The sequence below is a fragment of the Crassostrea angulata genome, chromosome 3 (assembly GCF_025612915.1).
Source record: "Crassostrea angulata isolate pt1a10 chromosome 3, ASM2561291v2, whole genome shotgun sequence".
Classification (NCBI taxonomy): Eukaryota; Metazoa; Mollusca; class Bivalvia; order Ostreida; family Ostreidae; genus Magallana; species Magallana angulata.
Window position 1 is genome coordinate 48,921,016 of NC_069113.1, and position 16,863 is coordinate 48,937,878.

Consider the following 16,863-nt stretch of genomic DNA (forward strand, 5'->3'; position numbering starts at 1 on the left):
GCATTTTATCGAAATTTGATTATTAGGCATAATTGAAAACACCATTTTATGAAATAATATTGCTTAAGTAAAATCACTGGCAACAACTGTCAATCGGGCTGAAATTGCATTTTAGGCGAAAAAAGGTCAAACAAATGTTTTGTCTACAGATTACAATGATATGCTTGTCAAGAAATCCTTAATACAAAACATTGATGAATGAGATTCCTTAAAACAAAGATATGCATTGTTCAATATGGAAATACCAGAAACTCACTGTATAGACAGCTCGGGTGAGCAAGGCATGTAAGCATACATATATATACAATTCTAATATGTCGCATTGTTAGTGTATGGAAAGCCAAATGGTTCAATAATTTATGTAATTAAGCAATGTGATTTGCCATATTCGATAAATGTAAATAGAGAAATGCTACTTGTTAACTGTTATTTTGTCTTCGAACATTGTAAATAAACATTTGCGTATCGTCATTATCAATTGAAGTCTGATTGAAATACCCGGTATATTCTTAAAATAATGTCTTGTGCGGATCTTGCTTCCATGATTTTTCTTCAGTTAATGAAGGTTCCGACGAATCGATAAACGGTCCGTGCAGAATTCAGTCCTGTCAGTTTTTCCAGAGCTATGAATTGCAATCGATTTTCGTAAGAAATAGAGGGAATCATACTAGATAGATGTAAATATATAGAAATAAACGTTGTTGAATAAAAAAAATCTTCTAACAGAGGTGAATTAAATATGATTTTGAAAAGATTTTTTTTTTAAAGTATGTACGTATTGACCATGTCAATAATCTTGAATAAAATTAAATGTAAATGTATATCTAATTCTAAAAAAAAATGTAATAATCGTGTTGAACAGTCTCTGTTTTAGATTATGCCAAAATTTAAACATTGTAGTCTCGCACTCGCAATAAATGCCTAACAATTCCCCTTACCTATAAGATCTCCATGATGTTACTTTTCATTAGATGTTTGTTTACCCCTATATTTAAAAACTTGTTTAAAATACTGTTCGACAAGAAATAATAATCAAATATTATATAGTTATGTATATATTTTTCAGTGTCTTTCACGGTCTGTGACAACAACACGAATCAATTTTGTTTTGTACAGTCCAATGAATTCAAATGATGTATTGTTGGGACGCAAGCGTGATCAAATCTATCATAAAACCCTTACAGTTTTGTTGGATTTGACCACGCCCCGGCCAAAATTATCACCTCATAATACTCAACGAATGATGTATTGTTGGGGCGCAAACGTGATCAAATCTATCATAAAACCCTTACCGTTTTGTTGGATTTGACCACGCCCCGGCCAAAATTACCACCTCATAATACTCAACGAATGATTCCTTATTCCTTTTATTTATATACATGTTATTTTTAGCACTGTTCATTATTATTTTATGTTTAAGATTTCGGCGCAGAAACGCACGATTTCTTACAACTTTCAAATTTTAACCGACCATCTCTGATGGTGTCTACGAAGACATAACAGTTTGACTTCATTGATTACAATATCCGCCTTTTTTCGCAATTGTGTTGTGTCGTTTAAGCGTACATTTGAGAAATAAGCTCATTAAGAATACCACGTAAACTTTACAGTTGTTATTCCTATTCAAGGTGCAAAAATTTGATTATGAGTGTTTGCCGATCGAGTCCACATATCGGCTGCAATGTGCTATTACTTTTGTCATCAAAGCCCCAAATGTATATAAATTTAAATTCGGATGTAGATACATTTAGGTTCAGATGTACTGTAACAAATGACGAATATAAATACAGATGTTTTAGAAGAAAATACTTGATAGCGCCGTGCATGACAACAGCTTGTAGCAGATTTGATTACATATAGAGAAAAAAAAAAACAAGATCCGCATGCCATCTGATTAATACGAATGACGGGAAACTTATCTCTGAGCGCTTCCTAAGAAAAGTTTTTTTATATTTTTTTTTTATATATTTTATATATTTTTCTTACCATGAATTTGTGAACATTTAACCATCGATTCCCAAAAGAAACAGGTAGATGGCACAATATCGATAAAACTTTAAGGAATTGCACAATGTGTGACTCTAATAGCATTGGGGATTAATTTCATTCTATTCTAGAAAGTACACATTTTGTAAACGATAGAAAAACGATAGAAAAATGTTTTTGTCCAAAATATATTATATGAAAACTCAAATATTATACTTTACGAGCTAAAGAATACTTATAATTTAGAAAAACTAATTTAAAAATGTCAAGATTAATATCAAGAAAAAGTCTGTTCTTCCCAAAAAAAAACAACACACCAATCTTTATCAACCTATCATATTAGGAACTATATATGTGATGTCTAATAATATGCATATACTTTACAAAACCATCCTTAAATATATCTGTTATATACCAATTCCTTAAATTGTATTTTTAAAAATCGGACCAAGCAGCTTGAACATTTCTTGCATAATCGTACAAATTTGGAAAGACATTTAAAAAGCACAATCTTGGACTTAAATGAAAAGTATTTTGATTTTTCAAAAGATATTTTTGAAAAATTGCCATTTAAATCGACATTTCTGCTGATTTCATTTGTTCGGTCTAATCTAATCAATTGGAAAAACAAACAGACTGACTTTCAAAAGGAATTCCATCTATCCTTATCTAAGCTTATTGTAGTTTTAACAAACAATTGAATAGAACTTGTATACTATTCAATTCAATTCTATAAATATATACTACTTATACTATAATGTACGCAGTTATAATACTAAAGTACACTTATCTATAACGACATTGATAACATTTTTTTTTCAATTGATCATTCAATTCCGAAAATGCGTATATATATATTAAAAAATCTATTTTAAATTTCTACCGACCTCAAAGTAGAATATTTTGTTTGATTCCCCCGTGTTTAAAAGAAGACTGGGAAGACATGACATGACAGCTAGAGACGTGTTCGATTGGTCTTCCCTCATTAGAACAAAAGGCTGAATCTATATAAGGGGATGGGAACCATATGTTTTGTCATTCTATTAAGTCATTTCTTTAAATAGAAGGAACAAACCTAACGGCATATGAAGTTGCTGACAAATATCTATATGTTCATTAATTCTTTATTTATTTTATTTTCACAATCGCTGGATCGTACCGAACAGACACAAGCTGTTTCCATCAGAGTACTTAATAGCATGGGTTATTGTGTAAAAGATAAAAAATTGGAAACAAAACTTTAGTAATATTACTCACCCGAGTGACAGTTTTAAGCGATTTTTTTATACACCGAACCTAATGCATAACTTTACATTCTGATGCGTTGTGTTTCAATTAACTCATTCAGTATATTTTAATTTCAATCTTAAGGCCAGCTGGTTTTTAAGCATAACTTATTAGTTATTGTAGCGCAGTGTGAATTGTTATGTTCTAAATCTCATATTGCGGAAGTTGATTATTATTTTGGGTAAACCTGTCTATACAATTATTGATAGACATCCAATGATATATTTCAGTTGTTTTATTCACTTAAGACCAGTTCACTGGTACATGAGGTTCAACATAAGTATATACAAAGGAACACAAATAAATAGTCAAGGCTCACATGTACAGTAGTAGTAATAAAGATTTTTAAAAAGTTGAATTATACAATACAGTAGGTTGTGTGTGTTCGTTTTAGGAAGAGCAGACTTTGAAAATTTTTGTATAAATCTTGACAATATTATTAGGGTTTTATTTCTTAACATCATAAGTATTCATCAGTTTTTTAAATTCTATAATATTTGAGTTTTCATAGTATCTCCTGGACAAAAGGATTTTTCTATCGTTTACAAAATGTATACATTCTAAAATACTAGACTTTGACGCGTGCGTGCACGGGTTGACATTGCATATCGGACATTTACAAAATAGGTACATCGACACACCTTATTATTGACATTTACATTACAAAGCTTTTAGCCTACAATACTGCTATTAATTTCACTATACTTTCCTTAGTTTGAATAATCCTAACTGTGTCTTGGAAAAGACCCTCACCACAGTTAGAATGCCTCCTTTACACTTAGTACCCGTAATGTAGCAGAAAATTGCAGAATCGCTTTTGGAGAAAGTTTATGAAGTTGCCTTGAAAATAACAGTCAAGTTCATCAGAACAAACCTTTTTGAGACTGCAAATACCTTTCAACTAAATATTTTAATCCATAGAATGGATTCTTTGTAAAACTGGGTCCGTACGATTATCATAAAACATATTTTATCTTCACTCTCCTAACAAATATAATGTAACTTTTTTGTGTGTAATCAAATATTTTTTATCATCACGAAGACAAAAGTAAGTACTTAGTTAAAATGTATATTTGTTATTTTATACTTTCTCTCATCAGAAATCATTAATATATATGAACAGAATATATAGCAAAAGTCCAATGAAAATTTACCCGTATTTGTATTATCATTTCTGAGTTTATTCATGCAGATGAGATATTGTGGAAACATAAACTAAAGATCCCGTTAGCGTGAATGTATTGCGCAAGCGCAAGATTGTAAAATCCAAAAAATCCAGGTGATTTCCGGGATGTTTTGAGGCATTTTCGTTGGTTATTAATTAGCGAAGCTTAACTTAGAAAAAATGAAAACAAATTGGTAATCTTCAAGTACCGATGATGTTTAAAATGTGTAAAACAAATGACAGTATTCTTCCGATTTCTCGGTATTAAAGACCAAAAATTCGAGTCTATTATTTTAATATAGTAGTATAGATAATGAAATTCGTCCCTAATGCTATTAGAGTCACACATTGTCTGTATCATGCCATCAACCTGTGTCTATTGGGTATATACCAGTACATTCATACGATAACATCAATAATTTCTGTATAATTGTGTTAATTTAATTCACTATTAAGAACGAATAGGGACGTTCGTTTATCCCTCTGATCTTTCTCCCTTTTTTGATATCGTGTACATAAAAAGATATGCCAATAATAGTATTCAGTATTAAGATTGATCAGGAACACTTATGCTACGCTATTAAAAACAAATTATGAGGCGAGAACAGTAATAGGAGACAAAGAAACGATAAACTCTTCAACAATAGCTAGGGTCGCTTTGACCTATTTATGTGTATCATACATAGATAGTCCTACCGGTATATGTATGTCACCATAGTCTACATATGTTGCACAGACAGTCGTTATTGCAGAAAGGGGCCAACAGAATAAGCACGCACTACTACCGTATAACTGGATATCTTGATAAAATAAGCAGATGTTAACAATTATACCAAATATATATATTATCAATAACAAAATCATCTCATCTGATGACATTGCTTGCTTGCATTTTGGAAAAGCCAGTTTCAGCGTACATTCTTTTTTGTCATTTAACGATATTATATATATGTTTGTGTAGTTTGAAATAATAATCCCAAAACATATTTTGAAAATGTCTTTGTGATCTCACTTTGTGCCCTTTATTTATTTATTTATTTATTTATGTGAGACCATTTTGATCCGGAATTTATATAATCATAGTGCTGATCTTTCGTCTAGTCTATTAATTTAGAATTCACATCCATAAGGAGAACTTTTGATCCATCGTCTCTATTCACTCATCAATTAGCTATTTACAGTCCTCATCAGGTATTTATTGATATGTTCTGATAATTGAAAAAAAGAATTCAACAAGAATCTGTGATCTATTGGTTTTTTAATTACAACTAAACAACTCAAAGGAATGGAATATATTTTATCAAATAACCGTTCCGTTTCCGTTTAACCCCTGTATTATTTAAAGTATCTAACCTCCGTTGACCTTTTCGTGCATATTTATATTTAAGGAATAAATAATCATTTTTTTAGTATTATGAGGTGATAATTTCGGTCGGGGCGTGATCAAATCAAATAAAGCCCGAAGGGATTTATCATAGATTTGATCACGCCCCGACCGAAATTATCACCTCATAATATTCAAAGAATGATTCCTTATTACTTATATTTATATGATTTTAAGCCATCGTACTATTAAATATTCAAATATAAATAAGCAAACCCCACTGGCGCCTCAGTTTTGCGTCATTTGTAGTTATGGGTTATATAGTACAAAATCGATACATAGTGTTATCACAGGCAAAGACACTGGAAAATGTAAATATTTTGTGTTAGAGAGGTTGGCACCTGATTAAATAGTAATTTCAATCCTCCGAAAACCACTTGAATATAAAAATGGGAACCTAAAATGTTCATTTATTTTATTTGTGACCCATGTCACATGCCATTTTTTTTAAATATAGGGCCCAAAACAGAAATGAAAATTTTCCCGAAATATTTGCTAAAAATTGACATTTATAGTTTGAACTATCATTTAGTTATGATTTTAATACAGTATGAAGTTGAACACATACAGTGACTATAAAAATAAAGTCTAAGTCAATGTTTAAAAATTCTTGCTTTACTGGTGGCTTTAAAAGCCAGTACATAATGAACACAACAACAGATGTTACAACATTTTGGAGGAATCAAATTATAACGCAAATAAAAAAAAATAAAGTAATGTCATCTTTCCAAAACTTTGCATACAAATAGTTAATGTCTCATTTACAAGTAAAACAAGTAGGGGTCACATCTCAAAAATTTGAGATATAGCATGGAATAGGCTAATTTTAGGCCAACATTGGAGTTTATTTTTACTTACCTACTATGAAATAAATATGACAAAATATATCAATAGAAATATCAAAATATTGTTTAAATGTGTTTTTAGAACATCGTGAATTTGTTGTAACACACAAACTATCTAGAAGTTTGGTCTGCGCTGAAAAATAGGAAGCTAAAGTAACAGTACTCTAAAACTAGTGAGTTATGAAAATTGTTCATTTCCTTCTTGAAAACCTTCCACCACAAAATATATTCTTTTACTAAACTCTATAAAAATGTAATTTTTAAACAACAATTTTATTCAATAAAGTTTATTTGGCATTGTAAAATATAAATATACTGCTATAATTATAATATGTGATACAGAATTTTCAGAATTTAGAGGTGACCAAAAATGGCTACCCAAAACTTAAGGAGCGAATCTCTTAAATCGTCTTCGCTTTTAGGAACAAACATTGCATTTTATGTACGGTAATTCTCAAAATATACACGTGTCATCACTTCCGTGAAAGCTAGAACAGGCGTGCAAAAATGTTGCGCAAAAAGTCTGCGTCATTAAATTGTTGTAAGAAATCAACAATGATTCATATGTAAATGTATTCAATTACTCTTTGGGTGTCTTCAAAATTACTTTGATTTTTATTCATTGTCTGCTGTTTCTTCAACTGCAAATCCTTCATCCTTCATACATGTATACACACAGAATACTTTGTTTTGTCTTTTATTCATTACAGTGGAATATTTATTATAATTTGTTACATTAATGACAATTTTATGTACAGAACGTGTCTTGGCGATGTGTTGTCATTCATTGTTATCTGATCCCGTAAAAAGTACCCTGTTAACATTTTTCACAAAATAGATTAATGTTTATATCAGTACATTTTTCGCGTGTTTTCATTTTATGGACAAGCTGTTCTCGTCGTTTTAAAAATAAAACTTGTTCGACATATGTGAGAATTACCGCCATGTTCCGCAAAATCAATATATATATAAGATATATCTGGAAACATGGTGGCCCTGTCACTCTGTTCCCCCATTGATATTTGATAATATCACTGACTGTTTGATGCGGGATCAATTATTTTAATAACTCGCTATTCTTCTCCTATTTGCCGACAATATTTGTGGAATGTACACTCAAACATGACTTGATATCTGTCGCCTTTTCAATGGGTTTATCCATATAATTTCTTCAGATAAAAACACAATTACACAGTCATCTATAAAAAATTATGATGTAATCAAAGTAAAGGTATTTTAGTTTATTGTTATTTTATGTCGAAAATGTTGAATGAGAATTATCCATAGTAATTTTTAGGATGCTGAGTCTACATTTCCTCTCCCGGCTCATTGTTGCCAATTTTTTTTTCAAAGTGAAAATAAAATGATAAATTAGAAAATGATCTGCTAACAACTGCATGGAATTCTTAGAGAAAAAAAAATGGTATAATATTTGAGTCGGGTGCTTTTTATCAGTCGGTCGGAAGAGGGCTAACCATTTTTTTATGTAACCGAATCTGTAATCTGTAAATTATAGCATTAGTACTGTATAACATTTGAGAGAGGTTGTTGGGCCCCCACCTGAGCTCTTTACTTTCTTATGCAAAACTACAGAGATATTTTGTGGTTAATTCAATCAAACATTTCTTTTACAGATACATGCATAAAACACAGTAAGACAAAGATTTGGACAGAAAAAGAATTTCATTTTAAGCACAACGCGGTCAATAGGTGGCGCTGATGAACGACGGTAATTTAATTGAGATGAAGAACTAGGAGGATATTTCTGCTTCTCCGATTTCTCCTCCAAGAGTCAATTGTCTTTTTGATATTTTATGCTTCTGTTGTCCTCTGTCGTTATAATCTAACCAACATCATAGATTTTACACCATTCATGTGGAAATGAGCTATATTAAAACCGATTCTAGCCGTCTGTAATGGGTCTAATCAACGGATTACCTTGCTAGGATGGAGGATGCGCCGGCGCAGTGCAGTGATGCGGGCACGGTCCTTTATTTGTATTGTAATGATTTGCCATGAAATTCCAATCACATAAAACCGTAATTGTCTTTCTAATGTATTTGCACGCCAAAGTGAAGGGCTTTGTAATACTAGACGGTGAAACAAGATTTGTCATAAAGAGAGACTTCCTGAAAGAGTTTCGTGAGCATTAATAAATTCATTCTTTTAGCGGCATGAAAAGATTGTTTGATGTGCAATACTTCGGAAAATCTTTCCATTCTTATTAACCTGTGTGTGTATTAACTGAGCCTTTTTCAATAAATGTGACAGTAGCATCGGTTATTGTGGTTAATCTGCAAGCAGGTTTTCTCTATTATTATACAATCCTAAAAACTGCCTGGTTCCAACTCATTAATTGCCCATAGCTCTGTAATTTACTTCTTTATCAAATATCAGGGGGAGAGAGTCTTGACATGGCTTTTGACGTGAGGGGTGAAGAATTGCATGTTACAAGTTTTATCAGCATGTCCGCTCCTGCTAGCAACCTTGTCTGCTGTTTACAAACAAAAGTAATTTGCTTTTTATGCTGATATTTGAAAATGACAGGTGCTATAGATTGGCGGCAAAAAACTTGTTAGAATGACCGAGAAGACAAAATAAAAGTGAATACGGGAGTTCAGACTGAGCATCTGTGACTAATTAATTCCTAGACCATTGACAGCGTAGGTAAAGACTACACCGGGTTCTGTTTACATATTGACATCTTTAACCTCAGCTAGGGTTCAAAAACGGAATATTTGATAATTTACTCACAAAGAAAATGTAAAAAGCACGTGCATTGATGATATTTTGATTGCACGGCCGATAAGAGGGGTTGTAAACACAAGAGAATCTTTGTGACGGGACGGTTCGCGAGAAGCTCCTGGTTTTTGTTGTGTAGTGACAGACTGTAGGAAAATATATGATGTATTACCTCCACGGTGTAATTGGAAAATTGAAACATCTATATCAAGAACCTCAGATGGTTTATTTATCTTTTTTTACTCTCATGCTTTCTTGGAACACCTCCAATTTCATAAACTTTGACATGAGAGGTAGCTCGTAGTCGTTTACATTGGCGTCTGGGACATGCACCGAGAGAAAGAGCTGAATTAATCAAGTGACGTTAATTGTTTAATTAACAACGTTAGTCTGCAGCCTCCTGTCAAAATAAGGTTTTTATATTTTTATTTAACATGCAAAACGGGAAAAATTTAATGAACAAAGTTTTATTTTTGCACTCGTTAAAACCAAAAAGGAATCGTTTCATGTAGTTCCTTTTGTAATACATGTACATGTATATATATACACTCATAATTACCTGTACATGCATAATATTTACTTGTACAGATTTTAGACTAAATTTTAAAATTTACGAAATGCTCGAAATAGATGAATTTTATGTTTACTTCTAAAATCATTTTTCAAAAATACGTACATGGGTAAAAAAATAAATAAATAAAATATGCGATTTCTTAAAAGTACCTAGACATGACTTGAGATGAAATCTTATTTTTATTTTTATGTATAAAATGGTCTACTGTGTATTTTGAATGGTTCACCAAAAATTGAATGTTGGAAGTCAAGTTACGAGGAAATACAGAGGACTTAATCTTATATAGTCATATACTTGTTTCAAATAATGTAAAGAAATTATCGTTTAAAAGTATTCGATAAACTAACTTGTGAAAAACAAAATAAATGATTCAATGTGTTCATGAATAATTTCATCAACAACAAAAAGCAACATTAGATTGATACTTACAACACATATGTACATAATAACAAAACTCGAGCTTTGTTTACTTAACTAAGAATTCTAACTTTGGTAACTCGCTTGTAACTCGAAATTTGACAAAATCAGTAAACACATCCATAATGACCATTATAGACACTAAAAATGAAAATATTGAAAAATTTGACCTCAAAATGTGTCTAAGTCCTTTAAAACATAAAGATATGAACTTGTCTACTGCATTAAATAAGAAAAAGATTTCATCATAAAAATTAAAACATACCACTTATCTATGAATATATTACAAACAGAAAAACCCCCCACTAAATTAACAAATATTAAGCTATCAAAATGGAAAAAAAATATTTACTATATATAAATATACTAGTATTCAGTTGGTGTCATAAGAAAGTGCAGAGTTATAACTGAAAGAGCAAAATTATTATCATTTAGAGAACCAATTTACAATTGAAATCATAAAACTTGCTAATATCAATGACACCGACACGTTTTCATAATAATTTACTAAGAAAACGTTTTCTAAATATAAGTGGTCGTAAGGGTTTTGCGAATCTCTTTGTATGTATCATAAGTGCATAAAAAAAGATGTTTTCTTTTTTTAGGAGATGCGCGGGAAAATATTTGAAATACCTACCCATCAACATCTATTTGTTTGAAAGGAAAAACAAAGACATCACGTACTGGGCAAAAAACGAAGGGCGTTCATAAAGTGGTTCTGCCAAGAATCTTTACGCGCTGTCACCCTCGCCCCGAGCAAGGGGTTGTAATGAGGGGGGCTCCACTGCGGGAACCTGTCTCATGTCACATTCTGGGGGAACCACTCGCTTCTTGTTCTCGTCTTAGATCTGCCAACATGATTGAATGAGAGTAAGACCAATAAATAGAATCATAACTGTCAGATCTTTAAAGATATCCTCCTTAGAGAATAGAAGAAATTTTCTGGCATACACCTGAGCTGCAGTTGAAATGTTGTTCTCGATGAAAATATGGAAATATTTGTATTGTATAATGAAACATCATAAACGCCATGGAAATATCAAAATGATAAGGGTTCGGTATTCATTTTGCCGCGTTTGATGTGAAGTGCCGTTACACAAACCGATTGAAGTGAACTGTATTTGTTTTCTCTGTCTAAGATTTTAATGAACTATCAATTATTCTGTCATCAAATAGCTGAAAATTAATAGACCAAACTCCATCAAAGAAATTTCAAACGTCCAGACTTCACTTCCGGAAATCGTCGCAGTACAGACGCTTTATTATTCTTCTTCCGGTTCTCTTGCGACCATTAAATTCTCGTTTTACTTTGTTTCTTTTACGTTATTTGCATTAATCTATGACGACCTTGCGATCTGATGTATGTTTACATTCCACTGAGAAGTGAGACCAAATCGAAGAACATCAATAATCGCGACAGCTTCATTAACATAGATTAAAGAGATGGCTTCGCTTCTAGTCTGATAAGCCTGATAAGCACACATTGAACAGTTGATGTCTTCTTTGCGTAATAAAGCGATAAACTTTATCGTGAAATCCAGTATAGCTGCTTCTATAGAATTCCGTGTATTCAATTATAAAATGACTTTCCCCTACTTTTTTCTATGAACAGCTATATAAAGGTCAACAGAGTACACGATCAATGGTACCAACGAGAACCCAATAACCTCGTCGGATGCATGTTACATAAAGGAGGCTTATGATTTCCAAATGCCTGCTTATTCCTAACCATTTTACATGTTTTATTAACAGCTACCTTATTAACGAAACTGACGTCCTCTTTTGTGCAAGTGGTAGAATCGATCGAAAGGCTGGTTCTCCCCACTACAAAAAAATGGGAATGGTAACGTCTTTACATAATTCATAATTAGATATTTTTGGAAAGACTCGACAAAAGATTGTTTTCTTTCGTATGTATATGCACGGCTTATCATTCAAAACCCGACGATAGGGTGGTGGATATACCACAGAAGCTGATCAAATGGTGATCATCCAATCACAGGGGCTTGGTTGTTGGATAGTGAATTTCCTAATTATTTGTTCCCCAAGAAAAAAATGATTAAAATTGGTAATCTTATGTGTATTTCTGTGTATTGCAATAAATAAATTCACTGAACATTGAATACACTTTTTTAACATGACTGAAACGGGGGATTTCAGTGAATTTATTTATTGCAATACACAGAAATACACATAAGATTACCAATTTTAATCATTTTTTTTCTTCGGGAACAAATAATTAGGAAATTCACTATCCAACAACCAAGCCCCTGTGCATCCAATAGGTCGGGTTCACAGACTCGATTGAACCTTTGTATCCCGGTTTTACACGGCAGTGACAGTTTCTAAACTTTGAATTTTTTTAAAAGAACAACAGAGATGTCGGAATACCCAGAAAAGGCTGGAATTTGTTAATTACATACCGAATAAAACTTTAAAACAGCAATGTCACATACTGTGAAAGTTATTCGGTGGCCATATTGGAACCATTATTTTGGAACAGTCTTATTCAACGAAGACAGTTAAGTAGGCTCTCTGCAGCAAACTTTATACAAAATTTAACTTGGTCCTAAAAAAGCAATTGAGTTTTCGATAGAAATGCGCAGGCACGTAGCATCTTTTTTGAATGTGGGGCAAGCTTATGATCACAAAAATCTTGACAACCAAAAAAAACCATTTATCAGAATCTTGAAAATCCTAATCCCTGGGTAGATGGGGGTGGGGGTGGGGTAGGGTATATACATATAACATCAATTTCATTTTGCTTTTCTTTACTTTCACTTAAATTGTTTATACATGTATTTATTTATTTATTCACCAATCAAGGGCCCTCAGGGGGCATATACATTCTTAAAAAAATAAATAATAATAATATCATGATTATAACAAATAATGAATGAAATACTGCTCACAATGTCCAGGCAACAATATGCAAAATGTTTCATTAATACAATGAAATATATGTACAGGATTTACACATCAGTGAATACAACAGCTATACAGAAACAAAGTGGCCTGAAAACAGAGAGTACCAAGGGACGGTGCCTGCACAGTCGATTAGACTGGTCTACTTGTACTCAAAGTGTTCAAGCCAGTATGCTTATACATAACATAACCCCCCCCCCCCCCCCAACCAAAGTAAATACATCTGTATATATAACTATAACCATTATATTCCACCTTTAAGAATCATTTCACTGAGTTGTACAAGTACTTGTAGATCTTCAGTTGTCATAAGCCAGTAAAATTTTTGGTTATTGTCCATATATTGAAAATTTTTACAAGAGTCATTAGCTAATTTGTACAGAGTATCTCTTAATGCCTTATTATGATCACATGAGAATAAAAAATGTTTTTCATCATCCACTGATTTGACATTACATCTATTACAGTATCTTTCTTGTCGTGGAATGTCTTGATATCGTCCTCTTTCAATATTAAGTCTATGAGCGGAAATGCGAAAACGAGTTAAACTTCTCCTCTGCTCAAATTTTTTAAGTAATCTTAGGTAGTTCTCTTGGCCAAAATTTTGCTTAAAAGTGCTGTAGCAACTTAGTTTTTTGTCAGCAATATAGTGAATTTAGAATTCCATTCTTTAATAAAATATTTAAATAGATAGTCTCTAAGTGCTCTTTTGAATTTTTGTTTTGTTACCGACAGTAAATTGTTTGTGCCATCAATGCTGTTAGTTAAAAAATGAATTGAGCCATACCAGGAGGGAGTATTTTGTTGATTCACAATAAGCATTATACAAAAGTGGAAATGATTGACTTTGATTCTCAAGTCTTTTTATATTTTCTCCAAAGAGTGGTGGCCCAACTACATGACCATTCACCTTTATATATGTAAAATTAAGAAAAATGTTTGCTACGACAACAAGATAGCCCCCCCTCCCCATGCACCCCACCCCCCTCCCCATGCACCCCACCCCTTGATGCTACGTGCCTGATGTGTCAGTGTATATTGTTGTTTCTTCATCCTTATTGTCATGTTCCAAAATTGAATTTACACAGTTTCCATCACTTTTGGTTTTTTATTTGAAACATGCGTTAAAATGAAGTAATGCCAATAATAGTCAGAAGTTCAGGCCTCCTCTAAACTTTTTCATACGTGTAAATTGGAGCTTTTACAAAATTTCGACAATGTAATTTACTATGAAATAAAAACGTCAAAATTAACGTTGATTTATGTTGCGTGCGGCATGGTTTACTCTTTAATCAAAAGAAGCATTGAACATTTACATGGTTCTTGATAATAAACAATACAATACACATATCATTTGAATTATGTGATTGTCGCCTATGTACGATATCTGTGACGTTACTTTTAGACCAACCCTTGTACATGTATTATTTATATAAGAATTGTTTACGATTGGAGTACTTTTCACACATTCCTGTGGAGCTATTCCTATATAACACCAGAGGAACAAGTGCAGTATGCGGAGTATGTTAAAAAGATAAGTTAAAAAGATGAATGTATGAGACGGACGGCTTGTAATTCGCTTCTTATTGTTTTAGAGAAAGGGAGTGCAGGCATTGTTTACAACATTGACATCAATTAATGGAGATATCACGCGGCAATGAGCGGATGTCAGAGGAAGACCCGTGGGAACTAAGTTATTAGAGCAGTTCCTCCGATTCCCGTGCCAAAATCCTGCTCAAGAAAATCTGTTTTTCTTTGCGAATGTTCACCTTTTCAGCATAAGATAGACGGATGCTTGCGGCTTAGGTAATTTTCGGAGTTAATTTTGCGCGATCTTGCTGCGAAGATTCAGTGGGAAAATTTCTAAATCTGACACATCGCAAAGGTGTATATAAAAACTTATCATACGTAAAATATACATAATGCATTTATCATCTGCCATTTTATAGATCTTTTAATAGTTAACCCAATTTCTTATCGTAAATCAAAAAATTCATTAAAAAGTTGTAAATATGAACAAAAAACAACACATTAAATTAATATAAAAATTATTCTCACAATATATCGGTGCATGATGCAGTTGTGCGCCAGATGTTGGTATTTACTACAATTACACGTCGTTACGCGGGCGATCCTCTCCGATCCCGACATCTAACTAATCGCCGGGGACGGCCGTTTTCGAGTGCTCTTGAAATTCTGTTGGAGCATTCACTTCACCTTTCACGTAATAACTCTCCCGGAAAAAAAAACCGAACTGCGTCGGCGTGCGGAATTAATTTTGATTAATTATTATATTTGCATTAACTACCCCCCCCCCCCCCCCCCGCTCATTCAAATATAACTTTGTCACGACGAGCGCATAAAATTATCTGGTTGCAAATTGATTTCTTTCTTGTTGTCATCGTGTAGGAACTGTTTTGTTAGTTTCCCATTCAAGCGCGAAATCTCAGATTTTTTCCCCAAAGACGCTTAATTATTTGTATTAATCAAATGAGAAAGTGCTATCTAATCGAAGTATGTGTATTTTGATAGTTTATATCTATTTATATTAATCAAATGAGAAAGTGCTATCTAATCAAAGAATATGTATTTTGATAGTATATCTATGAAAATCTCGAAGTTATAAGTATAATTAGAACTAAATGCTATATCCCCCCCCCTTTTCAAATAGCGGGATGATAGGGTATAATTGAAAAGATTTTTTAGATTAGAACTGTCGCATAATTGAGAAATTGTGGGGATAAACAAACCAATTAAAGAAAAACTCTGCAATCTAACAAATTCAGTGTCAAAAATTGTATTTATGTTTATTCTGTATTTATGGTCCTCAAAATTTTTGGTTTGCGTGAAAAAAAACTGAACTTGAACTTAATACATTCGGAACAATCAAAATTATAGGCCATATGTACAAGCAATTTAAATATTCTTTAAAATCAACTTCAGTAGAACGGTACCTTATTAAAGATTAATTACAAAAAAATTTAGATCCGTTTAATTGCTAAAAAAAAAATCTCATTTCTGTGGAATGTTTATAACCAATAGTTGTTCACCTGGGATTCGAGTTCATCAATATAAAACAACATCACAGGGATTCATAATAAGTGATGTAGACAAAGTAAAAAGCGTCTGACGAGACACAGACATTTCATAGCAAACTTCAGAAGACATTAAATCTATTCACCGTGAGCCGCTGACACGTCGTCCTCATTGTTTCCACACAAAAAGAAAACGATTGAACATTTAATGGCTTTAACGTTCTTTTCTTCTATAACACTACAGAGAGATCATTCAATGGCAATGAAATGCACTTTGAAGTTTGAGTCTTCTTTTATGCTTATCTGTTAATTACTGGTGAAAAAAAAGATGCATGTACCTTTTCCCCCATTTAACTTCTGAGAATTTTCATTACGTAATTTTAGTTATCACTGTTAACTGACCCATTGCTCGTTATATTGTATTTTTTTAATTGCACATAAAGTCTTACAGCGAGCAAGGAGAAACAACTCCACACTTAAGTCGAGCGGGAAATTTGAAAAAA